The sequence below is a fragment of the Rhineura floridana genome, chromosome 4 (assembly GCF_030035675.1).
Source record: "Rhineura floridana isolate rRhiFlo1 chromosome 4, rRhiFlo1.hap2, whole genome shotgun sequence".
NCBI lineage: Eukaryota > Metazoa > Chordata > Lepidosauria > Squamata > Rhineuridae > Rhineura > Rhineura floridana.
This window is the reverse complement of record NC_084483.1, coordinates 4,070,455-4,083,130: the sequence shown is the minus strand read 5'-3', so window position 1 is coordinate 4,083,130 and position 12,676 is coordinate 4,070,455. Positions and strand designations below refer to the sequence as shown.

Below are 12,676 nucleotides of genomic sequence, written 5' to 3'. Positions count from 1 at the left end.
GCCACTGAATTTGTCTAATCCTCTTTTAAAGCCATCCAAGTTGGTGACTATCACTACTTCTTGTGGGAGTGAATTCCATAGTGTAACTATGAGCTGCATGAAGAAGCACTTCCTTTTGTCTGTCCTGAATCTCTCTCCATTCAGCTTAACTGATAATCGTAGGTTCTACTATTAAGAAAGAGGGAGAAAACCTTCTCTCTGCCCACTTTCTCTACAGCATGCACGATTTTATTCCCTTCTAACATGTCTCCCTTTGCTCACTTTTTTTCCTTATAGGGAAGTTGCTGCAGCCCCAATTATTTTGGTTGCCATTTCTGCACCTTTTCTAACTATAGTTTGAGCTGTGGTGACTAGAACTGAGGTATTTCCACATACACAGTAAAATTATATGTAGAAATTATGGTATTTGCAGTTTTATTTTCAACCCCCCTCCTGATGATCCTTAACAAGGAATTCATCTGTTTAACAGCTGCCACACACTGGGCCATAATTTTCATTGAGTTATCCACCACAACTCCAAGATCTCTGCCATCAGATAACCAAAACCAGGCTAGAAAACGGACTGGAACAGATCCAAAATAATCAGTACCATCCAAAGCTACCTGGTGCTAAGAAGCCATCACCTTTTCCAGTATTTTTCTCAGGAATGGAACATTAGACACCAGGTGATATCCAGAATCATCAAATTCAGATTTGGCTTGCTTTACCACTACCTCCTTAAGAACACCCTTCCTCTGAAAGGCATTCACTACCTTTGAGGTCCAGATAGTAAGCCTAGACCTTGCAGTTTTTAGCATTCAGGAAGGGCAAGGATCCAGGGAGCAAGTGGTGGCTCTCAAGCCTCCAAGAAACTTGCCCACATTCCCAGGATATACAAAATGAAATATATACAACATAACATGACCAGATGGTGGCAAAACTATGGCATACAAGTCAATATGAATGGGGGTGATTCTGTCTGCAAAATAATAATAATAATAATAATAATAATAATAATAATAATAATAATAAATTTAATTTCTGTGTCGCCTATCTGGCCAATGGCCACTTTAGGCGACGTACAAAATCGTTAAAACACAATATGATAAAATACAGTAATACAATATAAAAACAGTATAAAAGCAATACAGCTGGAACAACAATATTAAAACAGGGCAGGAGGCATTTCAGTCATAGCAATTAACCCTCCCCGGATACCCCGAAGGCCTGCTGAAAAAGCCAGGTCTTTAAGGCTTTCCGAAATACATTTAGGGAAGAGGCGTGCCGGAGATCTTGTGGGAGGGAGTTCCAGAGGGTGGGGGCCGCCACTGAGAATGCCCTCTCTCTAGTACCCGCCAATCTAGCTGTTTTTGTCGGCGGGATTGAGAGAAGGCCCTGTGTGACCGATCTTGTCGGGCGGCATAATTGGTGGCGTTGAAGGCACTCCGTAAGATAAACTGGGCCGAAACCGTTTAGGGATTTAAAGGTTAATACCAACACCTTGAATTGGGCTCGGAAAACAACTGGAAGCCAGTGTAGATCGAACAACACTGGTGTGATGTGATCCCGGCGGCGACTGTTCGTAAGTAGTCGAGCCGCCGCATTTTGTGTAAGTTGTAATTTCCGGACCGTTTTCAAGGGTAACCCCACGTAGAGCGCATTACAGTAATCCAAACGAGAGGTGACCAGGGCGTGTACTACCAGTGGGAGCTGATGAACAGGAAGGTAGGGTTGCAGCCTTCATATGAGGTGTAGTTGATACCAGGCTGCCCGGCTCACTGCCGAAATCTGAGCCTCCATGGACAGCCTGGAATCAAGTACAACCCCAAGGCTGTGGACCTGGTCCTTCAGGGGTAGACTCACCCCATTGAACTTCAAGTCAACATCTCCCAACCTCCTTTTGTCCCCCACGAGTAGCACCTCGGTCTTATCGGGGTTTAGCTTCAGCTTGTTCCTTCCCATCCGTCCACTCACGGATTCCAGGCACTTGGACAAGGTCTCCACAGCCAACTCTGGCGAAGATTTAAACGAGAGATAGAGCTGAGTGTCATCTGCATATTGGTGACACTGCAGCCCAAATCTCCTAATGATTGTCCCCAGCGGCTTCATATAAATGTTAAATAGCATGGGAGAGAGGATAGAACCCTGTGGCACACCACAATTGAGAGGCCAAGGGTCTGAAACCTCCTCCCCCACTGCTACCTGTTGGTACCTGTCGGAGAGAAAGGAACGGAACCACTGTAATACAGTGCCTCCAATTCCCAATCCCTCCAGGCGAAGTAAAAGGATACTGTGGTCGACAAAATTCGTTTCAGTGGGCCTCTGATGGTTCCATCACCTGATCCCGTGTTTAGAAAGAAGGTTCTTTACTGCTCAAAAACACTCCCCTAACTGACATTGTGCAGATACAGTGTTGGTGGAAAAGGTAAGGTTTTTCTTCCCCCATCACCATCGAGAGTAAGCCCTAAAATGGTTTCTCACCTGTGATCACCACAAAATGGTGAAAAGGTCAAACTGAATCAGTGATCTATTCATCACAGGCTCCTGTACCCATAGATTATTATCACCTAAATCAGAACTGAAAAACAGATCTAAAATATGTCCTGCCACACATGCTGGACTTGATGTTACCTGAGACAGGCCCATTGTTGTCATAGTGGATATGAAATTCAGAGCCATTCCAGGCAAGGCAAAATTAGTGTGGCCTTTTTACTACTGTCCTTGATTACGCATAGCCGTCGCTGGGATCATATCACCCCAGTGTTATTAGATCTTCACTGGCTACCAGTTGTCTACCGGGCCCAATTCAAGGTGTTGGTGTTGACCTTTAAAACCCTATACGGTTTCGGCCCAGTATATCTGAAGGAACGCCTCCAGAATCACCGATGGTGCCGCCTGACGAGATCAGCCTCGCAAGACCTTCTCTCGGTCCCACCAGTGAGAACAGCTAGGCTGGTACGGACCAGAGAGAGGGCCTTCTCTGTGGTGGCCCCCACCCTCTGGAACTCTCTCCCTTTCGATCTCAGACATGCTCCCTCCCTGTCCAGCTATCGCCGAGCCTTGAAGACCTGGCTGTTCAGGCAGGCCTACAAGATTGGGACAGATTAACTTATGTTATAATTGAATTAATGAATGGTTTTTTAGCGTAAAATTTGATTATGTTGATCTATATGTATTGTTTTTATTCTTGTTGCTCGTCGCCTAGAGTGTCCCTAACCAGGACAGATAGGCGGCTCAAAAATAAAATTTATTATTATTATTACCTCCATCAGTTTGGGCAAGGAGACTGTTAGGCAGTGAATGGAACATCAACAGAATCTCAGATCAGTAGGCGCTCCTCTCTGGAAGGTGGAGAAAGCAGTACTTTATAATCTAGACATCCAACCATTCAAAAGTATCCCTCTGCATATTCTAACTCTGATAAACTAATGTTAACTGAAAGCTCACTTCAAGAACTCTATTACGGTCCCTTAAGAATTTTGATTCAACATTCCAAAAGTACCCCAACAAAAAGGCATCTATTGTAGCTGGCAGTTTATCCTGAAGTAATTTCCCAAAAGTGAATCCTAATGCACATTTACCTGAAAGTAAATACCACTGAATTTAGTGGGACCTAACTTTAAATAAACATGCATAAGATTGGGCTGTAAGAATTTTTCCTCCAATTAGGTCTCTATTTTATCAGTTTTCTTGTCTCATGATGAACTAAAAAACTGAAATTACTGAAATAAAGTACTGAAATAAATAAATAAAAAATTAAAAAAACTGAAATAAAGTACTGCTTTGTCCACCTTCCAGAGAGGAGCTCCTACTGAACTGAGATTCTGTTGATGTTCCATTCAGTGCCTAGCGAAAAATCTCTCTGTGTCAAGGTAGTGTGGCTGTGCTATTTGGAATGCCCTTTATCTTTTGGGGAAGATGGGGCATTTTACTCAATTTTGACTTGCATTTGGAGGTTTGCCTTTATAAAAAGGTCTGCCCAACATGACTACTTCGAGCTGACTGTTTTTGTCTTTGGCTGGACCAATACAATATGTCTGCTCTGAAGGAAGTCTTGCTTCCCAAAATGGGTTTTATTTCCAAGTAAGTGGGTATAGGATTTCAGTCCTAGAGTGCTAGCCTTCATTCAGCCTTCAGCTGCCAGCAAAAAAAAGTACATCCTGACCTTCTTCTTCAGGACTCAAATTCCCTTATGCCCTGCCATAGTTAGCATTACATGCTTTACACTGGATCCACATTGGAGTTTTGTTCAAAAAGGACACATGCACACCTCCAATTTGGCATTAGCTCATCGCTGTATTTTGCATCACACAGTCCTGCAGTATTTCTCTGCATATCCTATTTGCCCAATACATCTTCCTCTTTTTAACAGGCAGTGAATAAAATCTGTCTGGCTTGCTAGTAGCTCACTGGGATACATCTGTGATTCCAAAGTGAAAAGAAGGGGGAAAAACCCATCCCACCCCATAATCTATAGCTTATCTTCTGAAGGATGTACACTGTTGAATGTACTGAATTTTTCAAAGGTCAGCATGAAGAGTTGTGATTGAATGCTTGCTTCAGCGTTTAGGCTTCTTCTGTCCCTGTTGCCTAAGGAGGTCATATAGTACATATTTTGTAACCATCAGATTGTGTAGAATTGGCTGTGCATACCATGCAGAGTGCAAACACACACACAAAGTAGTAAAATGGCTTAACTCCCACTTATCGAGTTTATTTTTCATGCCAGAGAGGCTGTTTTAATACAAGAGCAGCTGCTACTTTGTAAATATTTTAATGGTTCATGTTAAGTAGAGCTGTCAATGCTGCAAACAACATTAAGAGACCACTTTCAATCTTCCATGCCTTCACATGCCTGTTTTATCCTAGAATGTGCTATGGAGATTTGAGTACAGAAAGTGTTCCTGTTTTGTGGGCACATAGTAGGTGTATTTGTATCACTACATACTAAACTAAACAGGGAAGGATTTCCACTTAAGAAGGTATTGCTCTGTCTTCTCAAAACGCCCTCCAGGTGAAATCATAAGAACATTTGTGATGAGCTTCTTTTTGGAAATAGGTGGCTGGTTCTTCCAGCCAGGCTAGTGACTATCAGCAAATTATAGGGGAAAGGTTATATGCTTCAATTTTCAACATGTACTGCTGCATTCTGAAAACTGACTCATAAAATGCCACCTTCTTTGTCTTGACAAACTATAACTTTCCTAATCTTAAGTTATAATTTTTTTAAATTGTCAGTTAAGAAAAATGACACATTTACATTTTGGGAATCATTTCTCGATAAAAGATAATCTGGGAAATCTAACCAGAATTTGAGCCAACTCCAGAGTAGCCCAAAGCAAGAATGGGCCCATTTTGTGGCTTATATAATTAAGATCTGGCACTGGTTTCACATTATATGCCACGAGAAGCATACACGTCTGCAACCCCCCCCCCCACATGCCATGTTTCCAGACTTCTGATCAACCCCAGTTTGTGATTCTGGTTTGCAGGCAAGCACAAACCATTGCTTGCCTGCTCAGTATTATTGTCTTGTAAGTGAATACACAGGAGTGGGGAACACTGCCCAAGGCTCTCAGGACATATTTCTCTAACGTCAATCTATGGTTTTGAAATATTTCTCTAACATCTATCTATGGTTTTGAAATGTTTGCATTTGCAAATTCTGTTCACAAGTCTGAACTGTTTAGAGCCGTCCTGGTCTCCTGCTGGGAGGCAGGGTGGGATATAAATCAAATAATAAATAAATAAAATAAATAGGAAAAAAAGTTGCCCAGCAACATTCACTGAAGAGACAGAAAGCGGCTGCTCTAATTGAGTATTATGATCTTACTTGTGGGACACACGAGATAGCAGAGGAGGCCAAAAGCAACTAGTCAGCGATAATGCAGATGGGTGTCTTTTGACTATCTAGAACTGTCTATCATAGGTGGTAGCCCGACAGCAACCTTAGCACTTGGCAGCTGTGATGTCCCTGTATATAGATATTACTGTAAATATGATAAGTGCGGTTTATTACAGTAAATGAGGTAAGTAGGCGGAGTAAGAGGGGGAGTACATGGGCTAGAATGGAAAGGTCCCAAGGCAATATTGTGAAATAGGGAGTGGCTGGTGGTGTGGCCTAGCAGTGGGATCTTGTGATATCTGTGCTAGAGCCGGTGAGAGAACAAATAAAAACCAGGATCCTGACTGGAGGGACCTGACAGGTGGTGGCCTGAGGAGGGATCCTGACATGTGGAGGCTGTAGCAGTGGGATATGAACAAAAGAGAGTCTCTAAAAGTGGTGTGACTGTGAAGGGAATAACTAATAAAGACTACTTGTGAGTGTGTGGTAAAGTGTGAGAGATCTGAGAAACATGGCTGAGTTCATGAAAATGAAGACCCACTGCCTGCAAGGGGAAGAGAACCATCACTGCCCAGGGAGGGAGAGCCATCTGCCTGCTTTGCTCCTGCTGTGCTGCTGCTTGGATAACATCTTTGCTCTCTCCTTCTTGAACTTCTGCTCTGCACGTGGCACCTTGCAGGACCAGGCTCCAGGTACTCAGCCAGCTGTGCCTGATACTGTTCCACCTGTCCCTTCTGTGGAGGGGATATATAAGCCGGCTGGCTGAGGGGGCTTGGGAGATCCAGTGCCTGCAAGGGAAGAGGACCATCACCGCCCAGGGAGGGAGAGCCATCTGCCTGCTCTGCTGCTGCTGCTGCTGCTTGGCCAACATCTCTGCTCTCTCCTTCTTGGGCTCCTGCTCTGCACGTGGGCACCTTGCAGGACCAGGCTCCAGGTACTCAGCCAGCTGTGCCTGATACTGTTCCACCTGTCCCTTCTGTGGAGGGGATATATAAGCCGGCTGGCTGAGGGGGCTTGGGAGATCCAGTGCCTGCAAGGGAGGAGGACCATCACCGCCCAGGGAGGGAGAGCCATCTGCCTGCTTTGCTGCTGCTGCTGCTGCTGCTTGGCCAACATCTCTGCTCTCTCCTTCTTGGGCTCCTGCTCTGCACGTGGGCACCTCGCAGGACCAGGCTCCAGGTACTCAGCCAGCTGTGCCTGATACTGTTCCACCTGTCCCTTCTCTGGAGGGGATATATAAGCCGGCTGGCTGAGGGGGCTTGGGAGATCCAGTGCCTGCAAGGGAAGAGGACCATCACCGCCCAGGGAGGGAGAGCCATCTGCCTGCTCTGCTGCTGCTGCTGCTTGGCCAACATCTCTGCTCTCTCCTTCTTGGGCTCCTGCTCTGCACGTGGGCACCTTGCAGGACCAGGCCTCAGGTACTCAGCCAGCTGTGCCTGATACTGTTCCATCTGTCCCTTCTTTGGAGGGGATATATAAGCCGGCTGGCTGAGGGGGCTTGGGAGACCCATTGCCTGCTGTCCATCGCTTTTGGGCCCCTATTACATCAGCTACTACGGACTGCCGGTTGCTGAAGCCCCTCGGATGCGGCTGTGCTGTCTGAATGTATGAGTGGGTTGTATGAGTGAGTGTGTGATTGTGTGTATATGCCATGAGTTTTATTATTTATTTTATTTTTATTATGTGCCTGGGCGAGAGGACAGTGTTGTGGGAGGGAGGACCAAAGGGGGCCCCTATTAGTGTAGTGACGGGTAATGGGAGGTATGGCGCTGTGAGTAGGACATGCCAGTTAAGGGGAACTCGCCCCAGACAACTGGTGGCTGTGACGTGTTCCGGTCCTCCCCACACCCACAGGATTGCTGGTAGTTCTATCAGCCAACCCTCGGATCTCCAGTTGCTGCTTTTCAATGCCAGATCAGTAAATAATAAAACCTCCCTCATCCATGACCTAATTGTGGATGAGGCGGCCGATCTGGCATGTATTACCGAGACCTGGGTGAGGGATCTGGGAGGTATTAATCTCTCCCAGTTGTGCCCACCTGGGTATTCGGTTCAGCATCTGGGTAGATCCGAGGGTCGGGGAGGGGGAATCGCTGTGGTCTATAGAAGTTCCATCCCTCTTGTTAGGCACCCTATCCAGGTGGCTAATGGTCTAGAGTGTCTACACATAACGTTGGGTCAGCGAGACAGACTGGGAATACTGTTGGTGTACCGTCCACCCTGCTGCCCAACAGCCTCCCTAACTGAGCTGACAGAGGTGGTCTCGGATCTATTGTTGCGTTCCCCCAAACTTTTGGTATTGGGGGATCTCAACATTCATGCTGAGGCCGCTTTATCTGGAGCAGCTCAGGACTTCATGACCTCCATGACAGCCATGGGGCTGTCTCAATTTGCTACTGGCCCTATGCATGTGTTGGGGCACACTCTGGACTTGTTTTTTGCCTCTGGATTAGGGGATGGTGATCTGAGAGTGAGGAATTTTACATCTATTCCTTTGTCATGGTCAGATCACCGCCTGTTAAGGTTTAGACTCACATTGTCTTCTCCCCTCTGCAAGGGTGGAGGACCAATTAAGATGGTCCGTCCCCGGAGACTAATGAATCCTGAGGGTTTTCTGATGGCTCTAGGGAATTTTCCGGCTGATAGAATTGACGGTCCTGTCGAAACCCTGGCCACGCTGTGGAATACAGAAATGGCCCGGGCAGTTGACACGATCGCCCCGGTGCGCCCTCTCCGTTGCACAGCTCAATTGGCTCCCTGGTTTACCCCGGAGCTAAGAGTGATGAAGCAAGAAAGGAGACGGCTTGAGTGCAAATGGAGGCGAACTCCCGACGGCTGTAATCATGCACTTGTGAGGGTCTCTACCAAACTCTATGTGAAGGCAGTGAGAGCAGCAAAGAAGCAATACTTTGCTGTCTCTATTCAGTCATCTCTTAACCGCCTAGCGGAACTTTATAAAGTTGTCCGGGGACTTTTACACTCTGGTCCCCAGGACGCAATAACACCATCAATTGCCCGCTGTAATGAGTTTGCGCGACACTTTCGTGATAAGATCATGAACATCCGCCGGGACCTTGACTCCATTATTGTAGCAGTTGATCCTAATGAGGTGTCCAGAGCACAGTCTTGTCCTGTTTTACTGGATGAGTTTCAGTTGGTACAGCTCGAGGATGTGGACAAGGTGCTTGGACAGGTGCGGGCGACCACTTCTGCTCTGGATCCTTGCCCCTCATGGCTAATAAAAGCTAGCAGGAATGGAACAGCCGGCTGGGCCAAGGAGGTGATTAATGCCTCTTTACGAGAGGGAGTGGTCCCACCCTGCCTGAAACAGGCGGTGGTGAGACCGCTCCTAAAAAAACCCTCCTTGGACCCTGATAATTTGGACAACTATAGGCCGGTAGCAAATGTTCCATTCCTGGGCAAGGTCCTAGAGCGTGTGGTCGCTCGCCAACTCCAGGCCCTCTTGGATGAAACTGATTATCTGGACCCATTTCAATCCGGCTTTCGGCCGGGGTTTGGTACAGAAACGGCCTTGGTCGCCCTGTATGATGACCTCTGTCGGGAGAAAGACAGAGGGAGTGTAACTCTGTTGGTTCTCCTTGATCTCTCAGCGGCGTTTGATACCATCGACCATGGTATCCTTCTGGAGCGACTTACGGATTTAGGAGTGGGAGGCACTGCTTGGCGGTGGCTCTGCTCCTATCTCGGGAATCGTCTCCAGAAGGTGATGCTGGGGGAACATTACTCGAGTCCCTGGGTACTCCAATATGGAGTCCCGCAGGGTTCAGTTCTGTCCCCCATGCTTTTCAATATCTATATGAAGCCGCTGGGTGAGGTCATCAGGAGTTTTGGAGTGCGTTTCCAGCAATATGCTGATGATACGCAGCTCTACTACTCCTTTTCATCTTCGTCAGGTGAGGCTGCTGATGTACTAGACCGCTGCCTGGCCGCGATAATGGGCTGGATGAGAGCTAATAAACTGAAACTCAATCCTAACAAGACTGAGATGCTGTTGGTGGGAGGGCCCTCTGCCCAGATGGTTGGCGTTCGACCTGCCCTAGATGGGGTTACACTCCCCCTAAAGGAGCAGGTACGTAGTTTGGGGGTCTTATTAGATCCGCTCCTGTCACTTGAGGCTCAGGTAGCCTCGGTGGCACGGAATGCATTCTACCAGCTTCGGCTGGTAGCCCAACTACGACCCTATCTGGACAGGGAGAATCTCGCCTCAGTTATCCATGCTATGGTAACCTCTAGATTGGACTACTGTAATGCACTCTACGTGGGGCTACCTGTGAAGACGGTTCGGAAACTTCAGCTAGTGCAAAATGCTGCGGCCAGAGTTCTCACTGGGACAAAGAAATTTGACCATATAACACCTGTCCTGGCGCAGCTGCACTGGCTACCGATATGTTTCCGGGCCAGATTCAAAGTGTTGGTTCTTACCTATAAAGCCCTAAACGGCATCGGACCGCAATACCTGGTGGAACGCCTCTCTCACTATGTACCTACCCGTTCACTACGCTCGACGTCGAAGGCCCTTCTCCGGGTCCCAACTCATAAAGAGGCCCGGAGATCAACAACTAGATCTAGGGCCTTCTCGGTGGTGGCCCCCGAACTATGGAATGCCCTCCCAGACGAGATACGCCTGGTGCCTTCTTTGTTATCTTTTCGGCGCCAGGTAAAAACCTACCTTTTCGCCCAGGCTTTTTAAACATTTTAAATTTAATTTTAAACCTAATATGGATTTTAATTTATAAACTCATGGCAATTCTATTTCGGATTTTTATCATGTTATATTTTTCACACTTGCTCATATTTTAATTGTGATTTTATTTGTTGTACACCGCCCTGAGAGCTTTCTGCTATAGGGCGGTCTAGAAATGTAATTAAATAAATAAATAAATAAATAATAAATAAGAGAGAGGAGCTGGTGGAAAAATGTAAAGCTTTTCATTTACCTCATGAGGGTAAAGGGGTGGATGAATTGCGGGTAGCATTAATAACTTATACATCAGTCCAAACCAAAGAACCTGTAAGAGAAGAGACCCCAGAAGGGTGCTCAAGTAATCCCGCCTATGTGGAGTATTTAAGAGAGAAATTAAAATGGGAGGCTGAAAGATTTAAAATGGAATCTGAGGAAAAGGAAAAGCAGCGAATGTTGGAAACTGAAAGAGTGAGAATGGATACTGAGATACAAGTGGAAAGGTTAAAATTAGAAAGAGAGAAGTTTCATTCTGATGAGGCAAGAAAAGAGATGAAGCAAAAATAAAAGTCACTCCAAAAGACTTTGCTGTGTATGTGCCTGGACAAGATCCACAAATTTACCTCACAACATTTGAAAAGGCAGCTCAGATGTGGGGGCTACCTGAAGATCAATACATGCAGTATTTATCAAGCTTAATAAAAGGGGAATTGGCTTAAGTGTATCAATATTTCCCCTCAGACAGGCCAGTGACATATGCTGAGTTTAAAGAAACAGTGTTCAAAAAATTTAGACTGGGGCCTGATTATTTTAGGAAACTTTTTAGAAATTGCCAGATACAGACAGGGAGGTCTTTTGTGGAGTTGGGGGCAAAACTGATGGATATATTTGAGAAATGGATGACGAGTGCGAAAGCTCAGTCTATGGAAGAGGTGAAAAGCCTCATGATATTAGACCAGTTATACCATCAATTGCCACCAGAAATTAGATTGCTAGTTAAAGATTGTTCCCTTAAGTCTGTGCAGGAAGCAGCAGAGCTGGCAGATCGTTTTACCTCAAACTGAACTGGTTGGATGGGAAAAGCACAAAGAGATTTTAAAACAAGACCAAATAATAATTGCAGAAGGGATGTGGCACCACAGAGAGTAAACCCTCTAATAAAATCAGAAGGACACAGGAAATCTCAAGTTGGGTCTGTGTATCCTAAAATGGAGGAGAAACTCTGTTTCAAATGTGGTAGGCCAGGACATCTCCGTTTTCAATGTGAAGCTACAAACCCCATCAGTAATCCTGTTCAAGGGAGAACAGTGAAAAGTGAACTGAGAGAAGGGGAAACGAAGAAAATACAGTTCTGTCAAACAAGCTGGTCAAATGTACAAGATTTTGACTCAAGCTTGAGAGAAGAAGTGTGTGTGCAAGGGGCAAAATATTGGGCTTTGCTGGACACTGGTGCTGCTCAGACCTTACTGAGGCCAGATTTGGTAAAAACTAAGGAAATTTTACCTCAGGAAAAGTTAGTAATCCAAGGTGTGAGAGGTGAGCCAGAGAGCATTCCCATGGCCCTAATAAAATTGAACTGGAGAGGAAAGGAGGAGACTTATAAAGTGGGTATCAATGCCCAGCAACAAGAACCCATAATATTGGGCAGAGATGTAATGGGATCACAGGGAAAGATCTATGTCGTGACCAGGCAACAGCTTGGCAAAGCTGCAGAAGCCATTTTGTCTGACGCTGAACAGGACAGGGTGGAACCTGTAACTGAGCCTGAGGTTGCCATAGCAACCCCTAGAGGGCCTGGAGTGAATGAAACTTTGTTGCAAATGTTTTCTACGGCAGAAGCACAACAGTTAAGGGATGAGTTGGAAAATGACAGCAGTTTAAAACCAATAAAGGAGCAAGCTCTACCACAAAGAATCCCTTTTACAGAGAGCCTGAGGGATCAAAGAGTGGGGGAGAATGGTGTGCTGTATAGACTGTGGCTACCTAAAGAGAGAGAGATAAGCTGTGAACCAGTTAAACGGTTGTGCCTAGCAAATTCAGACCCAGATTGCTAGATATGGCACTTGATATACCTTGTTCAGGGCATCTTGGTATAAAAAAAGACAAAGAAAAGGCTGACTGCTCATTTTTACTGGCCAAATATTTCCAAG

The 12,676-nt window shown here is 45.9% G+C and overlaps 1 protein-coding gene across 4 annotated transcripts in view; it reads right to left on the bottom strand.

Annotated features, from left to right (window-relative positions):
* Nucleotides 1-12,676, bottom strand: part of WDPCP (WD repeat containing planar cell polarity effector) — a 255,323-nt gene that overhangs the window by 20,187 nt on the left and 222,460 nt on the right. Inside the window, exon 15 of one of the 4 annotated variants that reach the window (XR_009762090.1) lies at nucleotides 3,243-3,320. The exons of the other annotated variants lie outside the window; for them this stretch is intronic. The gene's annotated coding sequence lies outside the window, so the exon portion shown is untranslated. The remainder of the gene's footprint in view (nucleotides 1-3,242; nucleotides 3,321-12,676) is intronic. 4 annotated transcript variants of the gene reach the window in all.